Source organism: Argopecten irradians, chromosome 9 (genome assembly GCF_041381155.1).
Source record: "Argopecten irradians isolate NY chromosome 9, Ai_NY, whole genome shotgun sequence".
NCBI classification, from domain to species: domain Eukaryota; kingdom Metazoa; phylum Mollusca; class Bivalvia; order Pectinida; family Pectinidae; genus Argopecten; species Argopecten irradians.
This window is the reverse complement of record NC_091142.1, coordinates 4,226,879-4,235,001: the sequence shown is the minus strand read 5'-3', so window position 1 is coordinate 4,235,001 and position 8,123 is coordinate 4,226,879.

Here is an 8,123-nt window from a genome sequence, read left to right as displayed (position 1 = left end):
AAAAAACAAAGAGTATAACAAACAAACAAAGAGTATAACAAACAAACAAAGAGTAAAAAAAACAAACAAAGAGTATAACAAACAAAGAGTATAACAAACAAACAAAGAGTATAACAAACAAAGAGTATAACAAACAAAGAAAGAGTATAACAAACAAAGAGTATAACAAACAAAGAGTATAACAAATAAACAAAGAGTATAAAAAAACAAAGTTTGTAAACAAACAAAAGTAAAAACAAACAAGGTATATAAAACAAAGAGTATAAAAAAAAACAAAGAGTATAACAAACAAACAAACAAATTATAACAAATAAAGATATAACAAACAAACAAAAGTAAAACAAACAAAAAGAGTATAACAAACAAACAAAGAGTATAACAAACAACAAAGAGTATAACAAACAAAGAGTATAACAAACAAAGAGTATAACAACAAGAGTATAACAAACAAACAAACAGTATAACAAACAAAGAGTATAACAACCAAAGAGTATAACAAATAAAGAGTATAACAAACAAACAAACAGTATAACAAACAAACAGTATAACAAACAAAGAGTATAACAAACAAAGAGTATAACAAACAAAGAGTATAACAAACAAAGAGTATAACAAACAAACAAAGAGTATAACAAACAAAGAGTATAACAAACAAACAAAGAGTATAACAAACAAAGAGTATAACAAACAAAGAGTATAACAAACAAAGAGTATAACAAACAAACAAAGAGTATAACAAACAAAGAGTATAACAAACAAACAAACAGTATAACAAACAAACAGTATAACAAACAAACAGTATAACAAACCAAAGAGTATGAACTTTTATGAAACAAGAACATCAAAATTGTAGTTATTATTTAATACAAATTGTGAAGAATCGATAGTAAGAGACATTGCAAAAGAAGAACTATTGAAATTAAAAGCGATGAATGCACCAGTCACTATCAAGATGGATTCGGTTTAATCAGAAGAGATGGCAAGAAAAAGAAAATCATGATGGTGTTTTGAGTCTTTGAGTATTATCATGGGAATGGCAGTGAACTGTTAATTGTAGACAAACGAAATATTTAAAGAATGCTATGCTAATGTACGGATAGTAAAACCAGATAAACATAAATACCACTGTCAGTGCCATCATTGTCACTTTAGGTTCAAAGGATACAGAGAGAAGAATGGTCTTAAAAAACTGCATAATAAAAGTTAATTGGATAAAGTATAGATCAGGTACGACCTTTCGAAGGAGGAACGCGATAGCTAAAGGGAAGGGAAAGGTAGCGAAAGGAAAACAGGAGAAGGAGGAAGACGGTTTCGTGTATGGAATTCATAGGGCCCCGTGGAACATTGTCCGACACACAAAAAAGTATAACAAACAAAGATTATAACAAACAAACAAAAAAGTATAACATAGAAGCAAATATTATAACAAACAAACAAAGAGTATAAAAAACAAAACAAAAAAAGAGTATAACAAACAAAGAGAATAACAGACAAACAAAGTTTGTAACAAACAAAGAGTATAACAAACAAACAAAGAGTATAACAAACAAAGAGTATATAAAACAAAGAGTATATAAAACAAAGAGTACAGCAAACAAACAAAGAGTATAACAACCAAATAAAGAGTATAACAAACAAAGAGTATATAAAACAAAGAGTATAACAAAACAAAAAATAAAAAAAAAAAAAAAGAGTATAGCAAAAAAAAAAAACAACAAAGAGTATAGCAAACCAACAAAGAGTATATAAAACAAAGAGTATAACAAACAAACCAAGAGTATAACAAACCAGCAAAGAGAATAGCAAACAAAGAGTATAACAAAAAAAACAAAGAGTATAACTAACAAACAAAGAGTATAACAAAAAAAACAAAGAGTAAAACAAACAAACAAAGAGTATAACAAACAAAGAGTATAACAAACAAACAAAGAGTATAACAAAAAAACAAAGAGTATAACAAACAAACAAAGAGAATAACAAACAAAGAGTATAACAAAAAACAAACAAACAAAGAAAGACTATAACAAAAAAAACAAAGAGTATAAACAAACAAACAAAGAGAATAACAAACAAAGAGTATAACAAACAAACAAAGAGTATAACAAACCAACAAAGAGTAAAACAAACAAACAAAGAGAATAACAAACAAAGAGTATAACAAACGAACAAAGAGTATAACAAACAAAGAGTATAACAAACAAACAAAAATGTGTAACAAACAAAGAGTATAACAAACAAAAAAAGAGTATAACAAACAAAGAGTATAACAAACAAACAAAGAGTAAAACAAACAAAGTGTGTAAAAACAAACAAGAGTATAACAAACAAACAAGAGTAACAAAAAACAAAGAGTATAACAAAAAAACAAACAAAGAGTATAAACAAACAAAACAAAACAATTATATAACAAAAAACAAAGAAATAACAACAAAAAGAGTAAAACAAACAAACAAAGAGTATAACAAACAAACAAAGAGTATAACAAACAAACAAAGAGTATAACAAACAAAGAGTATAACAAACAAAGAGTATAACAAACAAAAAACAGTATAACAAACAAAGAGTAATAAACAAAGAGTATAACAAACAAAGAGTATAACAAACAAACAAACAGTATAACAAACAAACAAACAGTAACAAACAAACAGTATAACAAACAAAGAGTATAACAAACAAAGAGTATAACAAACAAAGAGTATAACAAACAAAGAGTATAACAACCAAAGAGTATAACAAACAAACAAAGAGTATAACAAATAAAGAGTATAACAATCAATCAAAGAGTATAACAAACAAAGAGTATAACAACAAACAAAGAGTATAACAAACAAACAAAGAGTAAAACAAACAAACAAAGAGTATAACAAACAAAGAGTATAACAAACAAAGAGTATAACAAACAAAGAGTATAACAAACAAAGGTATAACAAACAAAGAAAGGTAATAACAAACAAAGAGTATAACAAACAAAGAGTATAACAAACAAAGATTAACAAACAACAAAGCTTTAACAAACAAACAAAGAGTATAACAAATAAAGAGTATAACAAGAACAAAGTATAACAAACAAAGAGTACAACAAACAAACAAAGAGTATAACAAACAAAGAGTATAACAAAGTATATAAACAAACAAAGAGTATAACAAACCAAACAAAGAGTAAAAACAAACAAACAAAGATCAAAGAGTAACAACAACAAAGAGTATAACAAACAAACAAAAGTAAACAACAAAAAAGAGTATAACAAAATCAAAGAGTATACAACAAACAACAAACAAACAAAAGTAACAAACAAACAAAGAGTATAACAAACAAACAAAAAGTATAACAAACAAAGAGTATAACAAACAAAGAGTATAACAAACAAACAAAGAGTATAACAAACAAACAAAGAGTTAACAAACAAATAAAGAGTATAACAAAAACAAAGATAAACAAACAAAAGAGTATAACAAACAAAGAGTATAACACAACAAACAAGAAGGTATAACAAACAAAGAGTAACAAAACAAACAAACCAGTATAACAAACAAACAAAGAGTATACAAACAAAGAGTATATAAAACAAAGAGTATAACAATAAAACAAAGAGTACAAACAAACAAACAAAGAGTAAATAACAAAACAAATAAAATTATAACAAACAAAGAGTATATCAAACAAAGAGTATATAAAACAATAGATGTATTAACAAAAAAAATAAAGAGTATAGCAAAAAAAAAAAACAAACGAAAGAATAAAACCAACAAAGAGTATATAAAACAAAGAGTATAACAAACAAACCAAAGATATAACAAACCGCAAAGAGAACAGCAAACAAAGAGTATAAAAAAAGAAAACAAAGAGTATAACAAACAAACAAAGAGTATAACAAACAAACAAACAAAAAATAGTAAAAACAAACACAGTATGTAACAAACAAAGAGTATAACAAACAAAACAAAGAGTATAATAAAAAAACAAAAAGAGTATAACAAACAAACAAAGAGAATAAAACAAACAAAGAGTATAACAAACAAACAAAGAGTATCAACAAACAAAAACAAAGAGTAAAACAAACAAACAAAGAGTATAACAAACAAACAAAGAGTATAACAAACAAACAAAGAGTAATAACAAACAAACAAAGAGTAAAACAAACAAACAAAGAGTAAAAACAAACAAACAAAGTGTAGTAAACAAACCAAACAAAGAGTATAACAAACAAAGAGTATAAAGACAAACAAAACAAAGAGTATAACACAAACAAACAAAGAGTATAACAAACAAACAAAGAGTATAACAAACAAACAAAGAGTTATAACAAACAAACAAAGAGTATAACAAACAAACAAAGAGTAAAACAAAACAAAGAGTAACAAAACAAACAAAGAGTATAACAAACAAAGAGTATAACAAACAAACAAAGAGAATAACAAACAAAGAGTATAACAAACAAAACAAAGAGTATAAACAAACAAACAAAGAGTATAACAAACCAACAAAGAGTAAAACAAACAAACAAAGAGTATAACAAACAAAGAGTATAACAAACAAACAAAGAGTAATAACAAACAAAAGAGTAACAACAAACAAAGTAAAAAAAAAGTATAACAAAACAAACAAAGAGTATAACAAACAAAAAAAGAGTATAACAAAAACAAAGATTATAACAAACAAAACAAAGATTATAACAAACAAAGTGTGTGTAACAAACAAACAGAGAGTATAACAAACAAACAAAGAGTATAACAAAACAAAGAGTATAATAACAAAAAAAAACAAAGAGTATAACAAACAAACAAACAAAATTATAACAAATAAAGAAATATAACCAAACAAACAAAGAAGAGTAAAACAAACAAACAAAGAGTATAACAAACAAACAAAGAGTATAACAAACAATCAAAGAGTATAACAAACAAAGAGTATAACAAACAAAAAAGAGTATAACAAACAAAGAGTATAACAAACAAACAAACAGTTTAACAACACAAAGTGCGTGTAACAACCAAAGAGTATAACAAACAAAGAGTAATAACAAACAAACAAAGAGTATAAACAAAAAAACAGTATAACAAACAAAGAGATAACAAACAAAGAGTATAAAACAAACAAACAAAGAGTATAACAAACAAAGAGTATAACAAACAAACAAAGAGTATAACAAACAACAGAGTATAACAATCAATCAAAGAGTATAACAAGACAAAGAGTAAAACAAACAAACAAGAGTATAACAAACAAACAAAGAGTAGCACAACAATCAAAGAGTATAACAAACACAACAAAGAGTATAACAAACAAAGAAGTATAACAAATACAATCAAAGAGTATAACAAACAAAGAGTATAACAAACAAATAAAGAGTATAGCAAACAAAGAGTATAACAAACAAAGATTATAACAAACAAAGAGTATAACAAACAAACAAAGGTATAACAAACAAAGAGTACAACAAACAAAACAAAGAGTATAACAAACAAACAAAGAGTATAAACAAACAAAGAGTAACAACAAACAAACAAAAGAGTATAACAAACACACAAAATGTATAAAACAAACAAAGAGTATAACAAACAACCAAAAGTTATAACAAACAAAGAGTATACCAAACAAAGAAAAGGGTATAACAAACAAAGTGTGTAACAAACAAACAAAGAGTATAACAAACAAACAAAGAGTATATAAAACAAAGAGTATACACAAAAAAAACAAAGAGTTTAACAAACAAACAAATTATAACAAATGAAGAATATAACAAACAAATAAAAGAGTAAAACAAACAAACAAAGAGTATAACAAACAAACAAAGAGTATAACAAACAAACAAAAGAGTTTTAACAAACAAAGAGTAAACAAACAAAGATTATAACAAACAAACAAAGAGTATAACAAACAAAGAGTAAAACCAAACAAGAGTATAACAAACAAAGAGTATAACAAACAAAAGAGTATAACAAACAAACAAAGAGTATAACAAACATAAAGAGTATAACAATCAATCAAAGAGTATAACAAACAAAGAGTATAACAAACAAAGATATATACAAACAAAGAGTATAACAAACAAATAAAGAGTAATAACAAACAAAGAGTATAACAAACAAACAACAGAGTATAACAAACAAAGAGTATAACAAACAAAGAGTACAACAAACAAACAAAGAGTATAACAAACAAACAAAGAGTATAACAAACAAAGAGTACAACAAACAAACACAGAGTAAAATAAACAAACAAAGAGTATAAACATCCTTTCATAACTGTTGTACTACTAAGTTTATGAAGAGATGTCATTCCACATATGTGAAAATGGACTATCTTGTATAATTTTATTATATATTATTAATGCCTGCGTCCATCATATTACATATTACATTAATTTTTTACCTTAAAACGTTGTAGACCATAGAGAACAAATCATTATACCACTAATAACCATGGTATTATTGGTAAATAATATTAAACAAATATAAACAAAAAAACACAAATTATGTGTATCTTAAAATACAATACACGCATATAATTTATTGTTGGCACATTTATCACACAGACTTGTGTTTCGTATGAAGTAATAAACAGCTTCATACAATAGAGTGTGTTATGTACCCTAACATTTCAACAGTTTTGCTACAACAACGGGCATTTCCAGATACTGAATATATACACTGATATTGATCTATTTATACGTACAGGTTATAATTTTGTGGTGTTTCAGGTGCCGATACCTAACCAAATTGTCCATTGAATAAAACATTCGCAGTTTTTTTATACACTGACTAAGCTACATGCAGGATAGAAAGACAGTAAACATATAAAATCATTAATCTTAAACATTGAATCCGTACACTTTGTCTGTTCGTCCATCTTTCCTCTGGTGTAAGTTCTTATTAAATGTGCTCTGTATTTCATTAAAAGGTTCATCGGACTCATACTTAAGGTGAGGGGGATCACAAATTATATACAAAACGAATGTCTGATATCGCGGTATGAAATGGAGATAATAAAAGCAAAAATATCTTACAGAAAATATTGCATTGAATATTATTATAGTTTAAAATTGAGCTTATAGTTTAGTTTTGTTTTGTAAGGGTATCATTCGGTACCTTTGTCATTCCTACACAGTAATTATAGAGACATAAGTGATTATGAAAAATCAAAATGTGCTTTAAAAATAACCACGGGTGTTTGCTCATCATCGAAGCATATCGTTAAGAATTGCATGTTTGAACCGCCTTCAATAGATTCCAGAGGGAAAAGTTAAATATTAATAATAAGGAACGACGTTATCTATCAGATAACAATTCTATCGGGACTAACATTGGTGTATGTATTCAAAAGGACCTTTACTTTACAAGTTGCTATGATTAATTCGGAGATTTACTTAACAATTGCATATATGTCGATAAGAAATTTTGTTCTATTATAATACATTAAAAAGTAGATGAAATAAGTATATGGATATCTATGGATTTGTTACACTAAAATGTTGTTTTTTATGCCGATTGGCCCAGTCTGTAAATACAACCAATGTTATTTCTGTTTTATAAAAAATACGATTTTTATAGTAGCTGGTGTTAGTAGTGGTGGTGATTTACTGAAAAAAAAAATCATTAAACTTGATATAAACAGACAAGTGCCGGCTTTTCCTCCAAAGTATCTACTGGCTGTAGAGATAAAACACCAACTATTCCAATAAAACGTTTGATAGGGATCTACAAAATTGATCATTATATAAAACCGAAAGTGAAAGTGTAACCTATAATAGCAAACAAATTACGTCATTGTGAGCCAGCCGGGACAGGAACTCGTAACTCGTCAGTATAACACTGAATACTTAAATATTTGTTTTGCTAAAAAGAAAACGAATTGAGGTATAAACACATGGTTTATGTTGCATTGATAGAGATTCTTTCTCGATATATTATAGATAATGAAAAAAGAAATTGATATACGTAATATAGCTTCTCTGTCAGCCGTATTATTTTAGGTAAAAAAAGTCAACAATACTTAATACAAAATGTAATTCTCTGTACCGCTACCTAGTGTTCGAATGAGTAAATACTCATAATGCCAATCTGTTTTCAGAGCTGTGAATCTTATTTTCTATAATATAATAAACGCATTTGATAACTACTAG